The sequence below is a fragment of the Lampetra fluviatilis genome, chromosome 6 (genome assembly GCF_964198595.1).
Source record: "Lampetra fluviatilis chromosome 6, kcLamFluv1.1, whole genome shotgun sequence".
NCBI classification, from domain to species: domain Eukaryota; kingdom Metazoa; phylum Chordata; class Hyperoartia; order Petromyzontiformes; family Petromyzontidae; genus Lampetra; species Lampetra fluviatilis.
This window is the reverse complement of record NC_136280.1, coordinates 18,280,502-18,297,686: the sequence shown is the minus strand read 5'-3', so window position 1 is coordinate 18,297,686 and position 17,185 is coordinate 18,280,502. Positions and strand designations below refer to the sequence as shown.

Here is a 17,185-nt window from a genome sequence, read left to right as displayed (position 1 = left end):
TGTATCTGTACCATATGGTAATTCCTCCGGTACAGCCATCGAAGACTTCACGAACTACGTGGTCAAACGATATGTTAAATAATGTGGGAGCCAAAGGACATCCCTGTCACACCCCAAGGTGTAGAGGGAATGGCTCTGACTGACGGCCACGTAGTTTGACGTGGGGCCGCTCACCAGCAGGAGGGTCCTTAAGGATCGTGAGCAAAGGGTGAGGGACTCCGAAAGCACGAAGAACAACCCAGAGCCCAGGCCTACTGATGGTGTCATAGGCCTTGAGCAGGTCAATAAAGCACACAGATGGACTAAGACGTACACATGGACCTACAGACACGCGAAAAAAATGACTTACACTGACTAACATGGAGGCATGCACACAGTGACTAACACACACGCACATGGACTGAGACACACACACACACATATCGACTTACACACAAACACATCGACTCACACGCACATATGGACTCACACACACATAGACATCCACTTGAGATACACACACATGGAGTTACACACACATATCGACGTACACACATACAGCGACTCACACACATACATCGACTCACACACAGACATACGTGGACTCACACATTGACGTAAAGACACATGTACTTACACACACACACACACACATCGACTAAGACACACACACATGGACTTACACACACATACATAGACTGACCCACACATTGCCCTACACACACATACACATATGGACTGTGACACGCAGACATGTACTTTAGATACACATGGATTAACAGGCACATAGACTCACACACACGCATTGACTTACACACACACATCGAGTGACACACACACATGTTTGGACTTACATACACATGTAGACTAACACACACACAGCGACTGATACGCACACAAATGTACTGACACACACACACACTTGTACGTACACACACACACATTGGGCGTTGTCCGTTTGAAAAAGACAGACACACACATGGACTTATACACAGACATGGACCCACACACGTAGAAACCCATCGACTTACACGCACACACACACACATACATATGGACTCACACACACAGACATCGACTTTAGGGACACATGTAGTTTCTGCACAGGAACATTATAATTGTAATATTAGGCAACTTATTAGTTTCATAATAGTAAACAATTAAGCAGAGTTGTTATGTGCACACAAACATCATTGTAATATTTGTAAACTTATTTGTTTAATAATAGTAAACAATAAACCTCAGTTCTTAGCGAAAGATGCAATAAAATTGTACTTTAGATTGGCGTGGTGACGCCTCGTCCCATGCAGAGCCCGTGGCCTCGCCTAGATTGCCAAGCCGGAGGAGGTGAGACATTGCCAGGCTGCGGGCTGGGCCGCTACCCCCCCCCCCCACCATCCCCCCGCCCGAGGCAGAAAAATACTATGTAAGCGCTTTAAGAATTTTAAGTTAATATCTAAGAACTTTATAGCAGTAACTGCACGCATTGGGGTGGTGGGGGGGAAGAGGACATCACACTGTGAAGAGAAATCGGCAGCGTAATGTGGATATTTATTCCATGTTAAACGCGTAATATAAAATGTCCCCCGTGAGCTGGAGCGAACGCGCATCACTTGGCAGGGTCCGCCCCCCCCACGCAATTGGCGTCACTTGGTACGGTCGACGGCGTGCAATAAGTAAATAATTAATAATAGAAACGGCACAAATTTGTTAATTAAACTACTTTAACGTTTACGGATGGGAAAACGAAATAGCCTATTCCCACCGTCCGAGAGCGAAATACCCCGCAAGCGCGAGCGCGCGGAGACTTTTATATAACAGGACCCTGCGGGGTGGGCTGGTAGGAACGAATAACCAAAGAATATAAACAAAATGTATTATTACACTTGTTTAGCCAGGAAAGCCCCACTGAGTCAAAAGGTTTTTGTAGGGTCCTGCCAAGTGTTTGCAGTAGGGGGCGATGTTGCTACACCAAATCGGACGATACGAAGGGAGAGTGTGAGGCCTATTTCTAGGCTTTAGGCCTAGCTGTAGGCGTTAGGCCGCTGTGAGTTAATTTTTAATTTAAATGTTTTTATTATTTATGTAAAAGCTTTAAGTGTAAATGTTTCTATTTAAAAACATCAGGGAATGTAACATTGTTAAACATTAACTCCCTTTCACACACGCGGGGGTACGATACGAAGGGAGAGTTTGAGGCCTAGTTCTAGGCTTTAGGCCTAGCTGTAGGCTTTAGGCCGCCATGAGTTAATTTTAAATTTAAATGTTTTTATTATTTATGTAAAAGCTTTAAATTTAAATGTTTCTATTTAAAAGCATCAGGGAATGTAACATTGTTGAACATTAACTCCCTTGCACACACGCGGGGGTACGATACGAAGGGAGAGTTTGAGGCGTAGTTTGAGGCTTTAGGCCTAGCTGTAGGCTTTAGGGCGCTGTGAGTTAAATTTTAATTTAAAAGTTTTAATCAAAAGCTATCTCAGGGAATTATAAGGGAATGTTACACTTGTTTAGCCAGGAAAGCCTCATTAATTTAAATGTTTTAATTAAAAGCTATCTGAGGGAATTATAAGGGAATGTTACACTTGTTTAGCCAGGAAAGCGTCACTGAGTCTAAAGGTTTTTGTAGGGTCATGCCAAGTGTTTGCAGTAGGGGGCGATGTTGCTACACGGACAGACGGACGGACAAACGGACGGACGATATAATCTATTGTAGGCTGGTCCACTTCGTTCCTACCAGTATAAGAAGATTATTGTGAGGGTCGGGTCTGTCAGGACCTCTCTCAAACCTTTCTTGAAACAATCCAGCCAACCCGAGTTCCCAGTGCACCGCATCACCCCGAGGCACAGCCAGCATCCACTAATGGTGGGTGATGAGGCACTTGCTTCATGATCCAAAGGGGCGGAACAAGGGAAAAGGGGCAGGGGAAGAGGAGCGGCTCGCAAGGGTCGCTACGTTGTTTTTGAAAGCAACGGTCAGGATGGACGCACCATTGATTTATATGGGCAGTCCTTGACTTATGAACGGGTTCTGCTCCTGAGAGACGAACTGTTCATAAGTCGGAACACTACGGTACTTTGTTTAAAATACCCATACGGTCAGTGCAATGCAATGTGTTATGGTTCAACAAAAAGAGAAGCGTTGTTAAACTTTTAAAAAAGAAGAAATATTGTACATTTGTATGTAACACTAAAAAAATACTGTATAGTAAACATAACATACAATGAAGTGAAATTTATATTAAAAAATCTGTTTTATCTGCACTTACCTTGATTCTGGCTTTCTTGTCAGACAGGGGCACAATGAGTCACCACAATTGCACAAACACACAAAGACAACGACCCCGGTATAACCTTAGAAAACTGTTGGGGCAAGCGCTGTTAGCGAACAACTATGAAGGCCAGCACGGCCCATGAGGGAATGAGTGACCAACACCAAGCCTGGCCGCCTTTGTCTCCCCAGTGATGTTTACAACACACTGCGCCAGGTACTCATTTGAGGCTTAGTCAACCTAGGGGAGGCGGAGATAATCGTCGGTGGTTGTGGCCGTGAGCAGCAATCAAACTCGGTCACCGTTCCAAAACATGCACACACAGGGCACTAACCACTGCCCCACCGCTCCCCACATATACAGAGTGCACTATAACCACTGTGCCACCGCTTCCCACATACACACACACACAAATATACATACGGAGAGGTTGTTCCATGTTACGCATGTACTTACAGGTACATGTGTGGTGGACTATACATTGGACAAAACAGCAGCGTAGGTGAGTCACGGAACACCCAGGCCAACAATGACTGGTTGCTTACCTACGTGCACACACACACATTTAACAAAGATCCCCCGTATAGATTTAACAGACTGTTGGGAAAAGTGCTGTTCGTGAGTAGCACCTATGAAGGCCGGCACTGTGGCATACGAGGGCGTGGGGGGCCAGCACCACGCCTGCCCGGCCGCCTTTGTCACTAGTGATGATGTTTACTACACACCACCGCACCAGGTACTCATTTGAGGCTGAGTCGACCTAGGGGACGCCCAGAACCGGTTCAGATAATCGCTGCTGCTGGTAGTAGCCGTGAGCGCGAATCGAACTCGGATCCACCGGGTTCGTAGCGCAGCGTGCTAACCACTACGTCACACACGCACACATACACGTAGACACACACAGAATCAGTCACATACACACACAAACACGCGATGTCGCAAACTCGTGAATACCTGGACTCCCGCTTCCCCATTGTCATTCACTCCTGGCAACCAGAGCCTGATTAAGGTCTGAGGCTCATCATGTCGCGTTACACGAACTAAAACGAAACTTTTTTTCATTTTACCAGGTAAGGACCACGGAGCTGCTATGTAGTTATTTTTCAGAGTCTTCCCGGCGACAAATGATAACTCAGCCAAGTTGCTTATCATTATCGTGTGTACATTTACAGCAGCAGGCAAATATTATAAAGGCTTGATTTTTATATTAAATGTGGAGGGAAAAATCGGAGAGCTTGGAGAAAAATCTATGGCGACCACCACAGGGAGAGAGACGCAAACTGCAAATATACAGAGTCGGGATCGAACCAACGACCTCCTGCATACCAGGAGAGGTAGTTAACATCTAGCTACCGCAGAGAGAGAGACGCAGACTCCAAATATACAGCAGCAGGCATCGTCAGGGTGGGAATCTAACCCATTGTTGTATATATGTAGTGGTGATACGCGCTGGCAGGAGGGATCGTGAGGCAGCGCATGGTGATTGGTTACATCGAGTGGGTGCTCATGTAGTGGTGATACGCGCTGCCAGGAGGGATCGTGAGGCAGCGCATGGTGATTGGTTACATCGAATGGGTGCTCACATCGCGGTCCGCATAGGCTCCGCCCCCTCGGGAGCGGAGGGCTATGTAAGGCGGTGCACGCTGGCACTCGGGGAGTTGGTAACCAGAGAAGACGGAAGACGGAGGAAGAGATAGGCCCTGGGACCCCTAGCCCCGCTGCCCTTGTAAGGGCCGGGGTTCTGAGAGGCTCAGAGGCGAGGCCTTGGGATTCACGGTCCGACGCCCTTGTAAGGGCTCGGGCTGTGTAGCCCAGTGGTCGAGACCCGTAGTCTGACAAGAGGGGTCTGATAGCTCCCCGTAGGGAGAGTGTAGCTGGAGAGCCTGAGTCAAGGCAGAGCTAGGCACGCGTACCCTACGGGGGAGACTGAGTACGGCCCGAGCCGAGTGCGCGTAGGAGTCTGATAGCTCCCCGTGGGGAGAGCGTAGCCAGAGAGCCTGAGTCGAGGCAGAGATAGGTACACGTACCCCATGGGGAAGACGGAGTACGTGGCCGAGTCAGGCACGTGAGAGATAGGTGTTATCTCGGTTGGGACTGTTACGTGTGCAACCGTTGTGAATAAAAGAGTGCTGACCCGTCAACTCGTCTCCCGCCATTATTGAAGATATTACATATATATAGGCCTTTTTCCAAAATTAATATTAAGAATAATTCGGCCAATATTTTTTTAAAAATAATAAATAAATTAAACCAACACTCAACCCCGCTACCCCTCATAAGCCACACCAAGCATCTGGAGGTCATAACAAAAAAAAACATTAAACAACAAACTTCGGGGCAAAGAGGGGTTAGCAACTATCTGGAAATCTCCAGGCTGGCAGATGACCATATTACATGACCTCCCCACACAGAGCCATAAAAAAACCCATGCACAAACGGACGTTACAACCCGCATTTTCTTTAAAGGTAAAAATTTGAAACTCAGCAAAAGAACAAATCAACGCTATAGACTGCAGTCTATATTAGTGGCTTTATTATTGTTACTTATTTTATTTCACCCTTATTCAACTCATATATTATTTTGTATTGTATCTTTCTATCCATGTAACTTCACCAAGAGAACCAAGGAATGTGAATTCTGGCAGTCAGGAAAGTGAGGGCTTGGTTATATCTCGATCCCCGGTGACACAGACTTACAACAAAGCTTGGCAAACCCTCAGAATGGTGGTGGTAACAACGAGGGGCATTACGAATATTGATTAAACATGAACCAAATAATAACCACGAGATATTAGACCGGGGGTAACTCATAAGAGATACAAGAAATAGGTCCAACACACACAACACCAGATAGTATGTATTCCATGGAATCAAAGCCTCCCCGGCCACCTTCGTCTTCCAACAATTTGACACAAACACATGGCAGCCATAAATACATATGAAGGGTGTCTGGTCTCGAGATAACAAACACTACGAAGAAGGGGGGGGGGGATGCAAACAAGCATAAACTTGACGGAAAACAGCCCGTTCGGGGTCACCAAGGGAAGAGGGGGGGCAATCAGGCACGGCCGCGGAGAGAGGACGGTGACAGTGGGCATCTGTTTTTTTTTCTCTCGCAAGAGACGCGCAGAAAGGGGAGAGAATTTCAGATATAACCAACGACACAGATCATGCAATTCAGTCTTGCAAAGGAGCAGGCTGCGGGGCTTGGCCTCAACATTAGCAATGGGTTTGGTGTCTCGCAGAGAGAAGGGACGATGTGTTGTTAAGAGCTGAGTTCGGCATGGACTGACAGAGTATCGCTGAAAGTTTTATTCTACATTTATCCTGATGTTTTGAGTCGCTTGCAGAGTCAAGGATTGCGACAAGTTGTATTGTACTAAGCTTTCACAGTTGTTTAAGAGGTGTGCGAATACAATTCCCAAATTTTGAAAGGGAGTGCCAGCTCCCACGAGCAGCTGCGATCGGCAGGCTCCGGGAACCTGCCCCCGTGACTGGCACATCGTCAACAAGCTGCACCAGCAGAAGCCACGAGTCTACGAAGTCAACGCAAAGAGTTGAGTACTGCAAGCGGCAGGCTCCGGGGTGAGCTCTGCAATCGCACAAGGATGGCGAGGCTTGCCGAGTAGCGATGGGTCACCGAGTACGAGTTCAGCGCTGACAGAAGAAGTATCGTTATTCTACACTGAGTGCCAGCTCCCACGAGCAGCTGCAGTACGAATTGAGCTCACGAGCAACGACAAGCAATCAACCTGGAGAAATGGCGGAAAGCACCAAGCATCGACCAAGCGAGCATCGCACAGGACCAGCAGCAGACGACATGCTGCAAGCGCAATCGTGCATCGCCAGAAAGCACAGAGCAGGAGAGAGAGCGCACAACCAGCGCCACCAAGCAAGAGTGTCGGCACCGGCAACCAGCGGACGAGTGACGAGAGCCATCGTGCATCACCAGAGAGAACGAAGCAGTGGAAAGAGCCTGAGCCAGCGCAGCCCTAAAGTAAGGGCGGGTGTTCGTGTGAAGCTGGCAGCTGCACGATCAAAGAGAGAGCACGGAGCAGTGGAAAGAGCCTGACCAGCCGCCTGTAAGCAGGAGTGTCAGCGCCAGCGAGAGCGCCGTGCGTTCGACCCACACACACACCGACAAGCACCAGCTGGGAACCAAGTAAGAGTGAGGAGCGGCGACAAGCAGATGAGCTGCGCGCGCTATCTGACGATGGATACATCGCGCACGGCCGATGGCGAGCGTCGTGCCGACTCATCATCCAGCATCGGACAAGCAACATTGCTCCAGCTGCCGCCAAGCGAGAGAGAGAGCAACAAGCTGTTTGTATGCCCCTCCCCCACCCCCACAAACTCACGACGCATCGCCCGGCGTCTGCTGAACACAAATAATTTATCAAGGAGACAATCCACACACACATGAAACCCGAGCCAATAATAATAAGACTAATTATAAGAGTGCATGAACCATTAGCTGATCGTGAAGACATTGGTGCTCATGGAGTGATATGAATACGATCGTTTATAAGTACATTAGTCGTTAATTCTAGATTTGAAGCTTTCGTGACTGCAAAGATTCATATTCTTAGGTTTTTTCGGTTAAGTCACGTAAGTAAAACATCAAAATAAAAATAAAATAAAAATAAAATAAAAAATCACGACGTTTCGGAGGCAACACAATTCTCCGTCATCAGGTGGGACTGTCACAGCCGAATTAGCTGCATCAAGTGAAGCAATCATTCAAGATGTAATCCCTTATAAGCAAGTTGAAGGGGGGTGGAGAGGGGGGGGTGGAGAGCTTATCAGACTGTGGTAGCCAATGAATGGAAACGTATCGGGAGGGAGGAGGAGCGGTGATCAAAGACTGCACGTAGTGCTCAACACAATGAATGGACACGTGTCGGGAGGGAGGAGGAGCGGTGATCAAAGACTGCACGTAGTGCTCAACACAATGAATGGAGACGTGTCGGGACGGAGGGTGAGCGGTGATCAAAGACTGCACGTAGTGCTCAACACAATGAATGGAGATGTGTCGGGACGGAGGGTGAGCGGTGATCAAAGACATCACGTAGTGCTCAACACAATGAATGGAAACGTGTCGGGACGGAGGGTGAGCGGTGATCAAAGAACAATGAAGAGATTACTGTTAAACACTGGGGATGTTAACACTCGGTGAAGTAAATTAAAATAGTGCCTGTCAGATAAGATGGTCCAAAAAGTGTAATTAAGTCTTTTTTGCGTGGTTAATAACATCTTTCCAGTGATTACTAAGTTTGTACCCATCATCACGGTTGAAATTATGTCTGTGTTTGTATATTTGTATGGCTTCGTGTACAAACCTTTGATGGTAGCCAAGAGGTTTGCAGAGAACCTTGGTCTCGGAAAAGACAATTTCATGAGAGCCCGCCGAGTTGTAGCAATGATCGGCAACGGCCGAAGAATGAGTTCTGCCGTGTTTCAGATCTGACTTGTGCTCGCGGACACGATCAGCAACATGACGTTTTGTTTCTCCAATGTAGCAATCACCACAAATGCAACTCAATTTGTAGACTCCAGGATACTGTAAGTCAGGAACGACATCCTTCACAGATGGAATCAGATCACGGATTTTATGCACTGTACTGAATCGGACTTGGATCTTATGTTTGTTTAGAATTTTGGAGATCTTTTTGGTCACGCCTGCTATGTATGGTAACGTGATAGTTTTGGTCGGAGTTTCAGAAGAAACAGCCACATGAAACTCCGACCAAAACTATCACGTTACCATACATAGCAGGCGTGACCAAAAAGATCTCCAAAATTCTAAACAAACATAAGATCCAAGTCCGATTCAGAACAATGCATAAAATCTGTGATCTGATTCCATCTGTGAAGGATGTCGTTCCTGACTTACAGTATCCTGGAGTCTACAAATTGAGTTGCATTTGTGGTGATTGCTACATTGGAGAAACAAAACGTCATGTTGCTGATCGTGTCCGCGAGCACAAGTCAGATCTGAAACACGGCAGAACTGATTCTTCGGCCGTTGCCGATCATTGCTACAACTCGGCGGGCTCTCATGAAATTGTCTTTTCCGAGACCAAGGTTCTCTGCAAACCTCTTGGCTACCATCAAAGGTTTGTACACGAAGCCATACAAATATACAAACACAGACATAATTTCAACCGTGATGATGGGTACAAACTTAGTAATCACTGGAAAGATGTTATTAACCACGCAAAAAAGACTTAATTACACTTTTTGGACCATCTTATCTGACAGGCACTATTTTAATTTACTTCACCGAGTGTTAACATCCCCAGTGTTTAACAGTAATCTCTTCATTGTTCTTTGATCACCGCTCACCCTCCGTCCCGACACGTTTCCATTCATTGTGTTGAGCACTACGTGATGTCTTTGATCACCGCTCACCCTCCGTCCCGACACGTCTCCATTCATTGTGTTGAGCACTACGTGCAGTCTTTGATCACCGCTCACCCTCCGTCCCGACACGTCTCCATTCATTGTGTTGAGCACTACGTGCAGTCTTTGATCACCGCTCCTCCTCCCTCCCGACACGTGTCCATTCATTGTGTTGAGCACTACGTGCAGTCTTTGATCACCGCTCCTCCTCCCTCCCGATACGTTTCCATTCATTGGCTACCACAGTCTGATAAGCTCTCCACCCCCCCCTCTCCACCCCCCTTCAACTTGCTTATAAGGGATTACATCTTGAATCATTGCTTCACTTGATGCAGCTAATTCGGCTGTGACGGTCCCACCTGATGACGGAGACTTGTGTTGCCTCCGAAACGTCGTGATTTTTTATTTTATTTTTATTTTATTTTAATTTTGATGTTTTACTTACGTGACTTAACCGAAAAAACCTAAGAATACATTAGTCGTTATTTTTCTTTTAAATCACATAAAAATTACCAATAGATTAATCGATGCAAACTAAGCGTTTGAAACCTTCGTTACGAATCTACACGCTCACAGGGAGAATATTGTGTTAAACCTTTCTTTTGATCACAGAATTTTGCCCACGAATTAATTGAAGCATTAGCCAAAAGATAAGCATCTACGTAAGCAGGCATACACTGCTGCACACCATTGCTCCAAGACATTTAGTTAATTGTATAATCTTGCCGATGTATACTTTTGCCTTCGGGATATAATATATTTTTTTAATTGCCTTTCGTATGAATATCGTCACATGCATGTTTTAAGGACTTTCCCTATCGCCGTATATGCTCGCGTTACTCGGAGGAATTAATCACTTGTTCGGTTGCCCAGTTTAACAACATAATCATTGATGGTTAAATGTACGGATCAATGAGGGGAACTTCCCCAGTGGTACTGTGTTGATAATTCCAAGCATAAAAGTTCGCATATGAGAGTGTTATGTTTTTGTTTAGAAATTAAAATTGCTTAACACAGAAGAGTTTGAGTGGTGTCTTCCTAAGTCCATGTGTAATAATCTCAATTATGAGAACTGTATCCTGCGATGAGATTTGAATTTGGAGACCTGACGTGAACACACTAAGACATAATCAGTAAATGTTAAAGCGAGAATAATTGTATTATCCCGATTGATAATACAACCCTAGACAACGAAGCCGAGCTTAATTTAGCATAATTACATCACACTTGCATAACTTCATACAATTCATTGTATTATCCCAATTGATAATACGACCCTAGACAACAAAGCTAAAGCATAATTATCAGAACTACATACATTAGCATAATCGCATACCTGTGCATAACACAAAACGAGCACCTACATAATGTGCATAATTACAAATTAGCATAATTCTCCATAATTACGCATTTATACAATCTTCATTTCATTTTTATTATGTTTTACTAATTTTTCAAGACCCGACATATACAACACCATTACCTCCTGCATACCAGGCGAGGGTGTTACAATCGCCTAGCCACCATGGCGTCCCCGCATATATTCGTAGCAGCAACGACGAACATTTTTTGCAACATAATTATTCATAATTTACCGTCGGCAAAAATAACAAATGTATTCGACTCAATGTACATTTTTTTTATTCTTTACACGTAAATAAGTCGCTACACCCATGTATGTGTAATGACACAGCGCCCACTGTTGTACAGCAGCAACTGCAGTGGACGCTTCGCGCACACGCCGTTGAGCATATCCACGGGTGTGACAGCAGGGCGGAGGAACTGGGGCAAGGGTCACGGTAGACCTCATAGGGAGGCCCCTGGAACGCTCTGGTGGGTTCGAGAAGGGAGGTACGGCTAGGGCAGAGCGAGAGCTCCGGGCTGTCGGTTCTGGGAGTGGACTCGTCTCATCATCGCTGTCGTCGTTGCCTTTGTCGCTGCCACCTTCGCCCGATCATTGCGTGGCCGGACAGTAGTTGGCTATCCCGGTCGACACCGTCGGTGGAACACGAGCAGAGTCGTGTCAAGGCTGGTTGTATGGCAGCGTGGTCGAAAGAGCGGAGGCCGGAGTGGTGTAAACGGATAATCGAGAGAGACGGTGCCTCCTGCAACTACCTCGTCTCCGACTTAGTGTGTGTGCCGCACACCACAAGCACATACATGCCTTGAGAAAGGAGGACACTAGATATGTATGCGTGATGAACCTCTTTCGTACCGTAAGTAGCCAACCACGCTAATTGGAGGTGCGGGCGAAGGACAACAAACTAAACAAATGGTAGTTCTAAAGAAGTTAGTTTTCAATACAGATGTTTTAAAAGTGCATATCTCCAGTGGCTTCCTAATATCGGAAGGGCGTTCCAGACAGCGGCAAAAGTGCATTATAAGTTCTTAATATTACCCACCTCAATTAAAGCCACCCATTGACCCTTTGCCTATTACGACTTCAAAAGTGCAGATTATTCTTAGTGGATGCATGACCCATTTAACCTTTGATATGAACAGTTGTAGCCGATCACATAGCTGGCTAGAGGCACCTCCTGGTAATAGTGTTTACATGTAATATAAGTATTTTATAATCTAGGGCAGCCGGTTTAAATTGATCATCGGTGCAGAAAGTCAGAACCAGTAACCGTTTATCTTCATATCTAATATAGATTTAAATAGCAGCGCATTTTCCCAAGGTGCTTAACAGCGATTATACAATTGTACGCAAGATGGTTGAGATAAAGAGTGGTGGGGTTAAATATTGACTTAAAGCTTTCGTGACTAAAGGAATTCATATGCCGTGGGTCTTTCGGTAAAGTCACGTAAATAGGTTCAAAGAAAATAACCAAAAAATTCCAAAAAACTGCATTTCGATCACAACTCAAGCGATCGTCATCAGGAGTTGTGATCGAAACGTCTATGTTTTTTGTTATTTTCTTTGAACCTATCTACGTGACTTTACCGAAAGACCCAAAGAATAGTGGTGGGGTTGCCGTTAGTAAAAGTGATGGTGTAATTACGGTGACAGCACAGACCAGATTGGTTAAGGTATGGTTGAGGAAGAGTTAGGGATAGTTATATTATCTTCACGTAAAATTTTGTTTAAGATTTTATTTGGCTGCCTGGAGCCGCAGGTTCCTGACCCCTGCCCTAGCCAAATGAAAATAAATGACAGATGCTTGCCAGAATTACAGAGCAAATTCACAATGTTTACAATTGAGTACACGTTTTCTTGGTGATTAAAACAACAGGAATTTTGCCAGAAATGCAAACATCTTTTTTGTTGCTCTTAAATAGGGGGTGGTGACGTTATCACTGTGTGCTCACAAGTGAGAATGACCCACGGGTGGTGAATGTATTATTTTAAAAATATATATTATGTTAATATGGCAATATACACATAATCGGTTAGGTTAGTCACAGTTAATAAACGTACTGAGATTATTCGTTCTATTGAATAGTCGACGGTGTAGCATTAACGGTGTTTGTGTTGTGTGCAGGGAACGTGTTGTCTGATTGTTTATGTTCATGTCAATATTGTGCTGTGTGCTTGGCACATGGTCGCGTCTGTTTTAAATAAGGTAAGGGTGTTTTGTGCATGGCATGCGGTGTGTGTTGTGTGCAAAATACTAAATGGTTAGTATTACAGATATCCTGTGTCAATTTCAATTAAAGAACATTAACTATTATTGCCGTCATGACTCAAAAATATGCTTCCATGCAGCACAGCCTATAGCTACCAGAACGGTTGAAATTATCTTTATTCCAATACATTTGAAATATTCTGTAATTAGTCTTGACCAGTAATAATTAGTTTGACACAAACCATCAACGTTATCAAAATCAATTGAATGTCCTTGTTGTCAAGCATGTTCTGCAACTGCCGACAGTCGTGTTTTTGTGAGTATTTGATGTTCCTTTGGTGTTGTTTAAGTCGTGCTAATCTTTTGTCCCGCCCAGGAGCAAGTAATCCGGTAAACGCCTTCTGTTAAGAGCTTTGGTAGTTCATCTTTAGTATCAGATATAAGTTTTCTTCTTTCTTCACTGTGCCAAATCTCATTCTTCCAAAAATCTAGCCAGCTTATCAGTTAGACCTTACCGAAACAGCATTATTATGAATAATATTGGTCGCGAAAACCTACGTGTTAAATGATTCGTACAGTTTTTGGGTCAGATCGCGTCAGTAACAAGTATAACCCGTAAAAACAAAGGTTTTCACTATAAATCCTTTATATGCGTGGCGGCTAGAGTCCTCTCGTCCTCTGGCTTGAGATGGCTGCCACCTATGGGTCAGATGATTGCATGGCAGCATTAAGCAATTGGTAATTAAATATATTTTGTCCTAAAAAGTGTAAAATTTTGGGAAATTTTTTTCACGAACATTAATTGTCACGCACAACGAGTCTGTGTGGAAAATGTCAGCTCGATTGGATCACGGGAAGTGGGTTAAAAAACGACCGAAAGATTTGCACGGTCGTAAGCAAGCAAGCAAGCACGCAAGCACGCAAGCAAGCAAGAAAGCGAACTTAATATAAAGGATTTAAAAATGGAAACCCTCCTCCACCCTACACAGCCAATTTATATAAAGTTGTCACGTGATGAACAAACATGCCGCTTTATTAGGGCTTCAGCACCACCAGTAGTGTTGGAGATACATTCAAACAACAGTTGGATTTGATAAAGACGTGTCACTGGTTGGAGTGATGAGTCGAACGCTCACAACATTGATCAGAGTACAGGAAAGCTAAATGCGACCTCCTGCCAGCGGGCATTTGACACTTAACGTGGCCTCGAAGTGCACCTAGCCTGGTACAAGTGACATGGTGACGTCACTGCCACTAAGTGGTGAACGGCGGTTGTTGTTTTTTAGTTCGATTCCCACTCACGGCCACCAAAAACGGTGACAGCAATTATCTAAACCTGTTATGACCCTCCACTAGGTCGACTCAGCCCTCACATGAGTAGCCAGTGCAGTTTGCCGGCTCGCAAACAGCACTTGCCCAAAGTCTGTTAAGGACACATGGGTAAAGTATGTAAGTGTGCTGAACTTCTTTCGCTCCGTACGTAGCCAACCGTGCTAATCGGAGGTGCGGGGGAAGATAACAAACCAAACACAAAAAGCAGTCCTAAACAAACGAGTTTTAAATTTAGATGTTTTTAAAGTGCATAGCTCCAGTGGCTTCCTAATATCGGAAGAGCGTTCCAGACGGCCGCAGACCCCGCATCTGAAAGCGCCGGGCGATGCGGTGACCGCCGTCTTTGATCGATGGCCGAGCCAAAAGCCGCTGCTGCTGCGATAATTATCGGAATTCGCGTGATTTATGGTTTATGCTCCTTGCTGACGAAATCAGCAGAGGTGTATTGTGGTTCATTTGTGTCAAGCGGACTGTGTGTGTGTAATGAACTTAGCCTTCGTCTTGGGTGCGTGTCTTTGAGGAATTGCTCGAGTTGTGCTTAGTGTGGTGGAAAGCCCCGGCCCGAGGGCGGTGCAGGGCGAGTGGCGGGGGGAGTCAAATGCGCGCTGCTTGCTGTAGTGCGGCGGCAGGCTGAGCAGACTGAGCCCTGGCAACTTCCTCGTGTGAATCGAGCAGTTGTAGCCTGTTTTCAAAATACTGTACACTTTACACGCACATCGAGTGTTTAGCACAGCCTGTCGAGTAGCATTTTTTACAAGACCCCTCGGTGGCTTCGTGTGAATAGCTGATGGATGAATTGTGTTTGTTTGCTTCGCCTGAGGTTGTGATTCGACGACACAAAGACAAATATCCCCCCTCCACCCCGTGTCGCCTCGAGCAGGCTGAAGGGGCAATTACTGTCAGAATCGAGTAGCAGCAGCGCCTATGAAGGCCGGAACTGTGGCACACGAGGCGCGATGGGTGGCCAGCACTACGCAACTGGTGCTAGACACAATATGTATGTGGGTTTCACGCAATATTCTTAGTCTTGATATGTACGTCTTATGTGCAGGTGATGTGGAAGCAATGCTGTTATTTTTACGCTAAGGGACAGATGTGTAAAGGAGGGGAATTTGTCTCTTTCGAGTTCGCGTATATTCTTGACAACGACGCTAATTATTACGTTGTGGTAAATATATTTTCCTTCATGTGTGTATTTTTACGTGTGTATATCGGCGGCGTTGAGTGTGTTTTAGTGTGTGCGTGTACATTCGCGTGTGTGGTTGGGTAAACTCTACAGTACACACTTCCTCATTCGTTTGATAATTTGAAAAACAACCGAAAACATCGTCACAGCTCCATGTTGAGTTTGGGAATCCATTCAGTGTGCAGCAAGAGCTGCTTAATACAGCGTTCGTATTGTCTGATCATTTAATTGTATTTGTATTCTCCACTACGACGCTGGTTATTCTTTCGTCATGTACATACGTATGATTGTGTCATTTGGCATCGGCTCAAGCCATCACCCCACTACTTACTTTTTTAAACCACTCGATTAATTAAACTCGCACTGTCAATTACCCAACGTCTACCCTGATTACTATAGCAATCGCCACCACTCACTCATCGCTTATTAAAACTTGATCCTCAGTTTTTGAACAGAACCTTCGTTTTACGATGGCACGTACTATAGTTTCGTTTTGAATGCGCGCGCACACAATGGTTGACTCACTTCGGTCCGCGAAGGCAGCTTGACAGTCAAACCCTGGATCTCGATGCGGTGTCTCTCCTTCCGTGTGATGTGTGTTTGTGTGATGTGTTTGTGTTTAGGTGTCTTTGTATTATCGTGTACTAGTACTAGATCTCTAATTCACTGATGTTAGTTGAATAAAAGGCTCCTTGAAAGTCGAGGAACACCTGCACTCACAAATCGGGTTGTGAAACTGCTCACTTGTCCCAGCGCACAACGCTAGAGGGGCGGGGTTTACATTTTGATTCGGGACGTGGTCTCGACTTCCAGAGCATGTCATTTGTATGTTCATAAACACATAATGCAGAACTTCATTCTGTCCCTCCACATACAAATAAGCTTGCTTCCACTGGTTTTAACAATGTCGTTGCTTTCTTTGTGTCTCATTTTCAACATCGTATGCATTATTTATGAAAATATTTTACCTTTATTATTCATTGAAAGCGTAAACATCTCGTTACAGATTGTCGGGGGGGGGGGGGGGGCAGTGCTGAAAGGGGGTTCAGATTGTCAAGTGACACAGACATAGCAAACACGAAATGTGACGTATACACAAACATTTTAGAATGTATGACTCAAACAGTAAACATTACACAGTCTATAATATAGTGTCAAAAACACGAACAAGACAGCCAAAGCGCTGCGCGGGAATGTAAAACTAGAATGTTATTTATTATATTATAGAATCTATATATAAAAGGGAAATTTGTGAATGTATGTTCAAAATGTTTAGCGTACTTCCCGACATGCAACACACTTGAAATTTGCCATGTGGTTACTTTCCAGACTGTACACCATGCAAAAATTATAAAAAAAAATATACTTTTTTGGGGAGGGCGGGGGCGCAATAATGCATATATGTTGCACGCAAGTGAGCGGTGACGTCACATGGCTGTCATGTC

The 17,185-nt window shown here is 45.1% G+C and overlaps 1 protein-coding gene across 11 annotated transcripts in view; it reads right to left on the bottom strand.

The window, feature by feature from the left end:
- Positions 1–16,488, bottom strand: part of LOC144933218 (uncharacterized) — a 247,768-nt gene extending 231,280 nt beyond the window's left edge. For 10 of the 11 annotated variants that reach the window (XM_078857879.1, XM_078857885.1, XM_078857888.1 and 7 more), the window contains exon 1: positions 16,266–16,488. The gene's annotated coding sequence lies outside the window, so the exon portion shown is untranslated. Of the gene's footprint in view, positions 1–1,254; positions 1,554–16,265 lie in introns of those variants that run through there. The other variant, XM_078857880.1, reaches the window with a different exon arrangement.
- Positions 16,489–17,185: the final 697 nt, after the last annotated feature.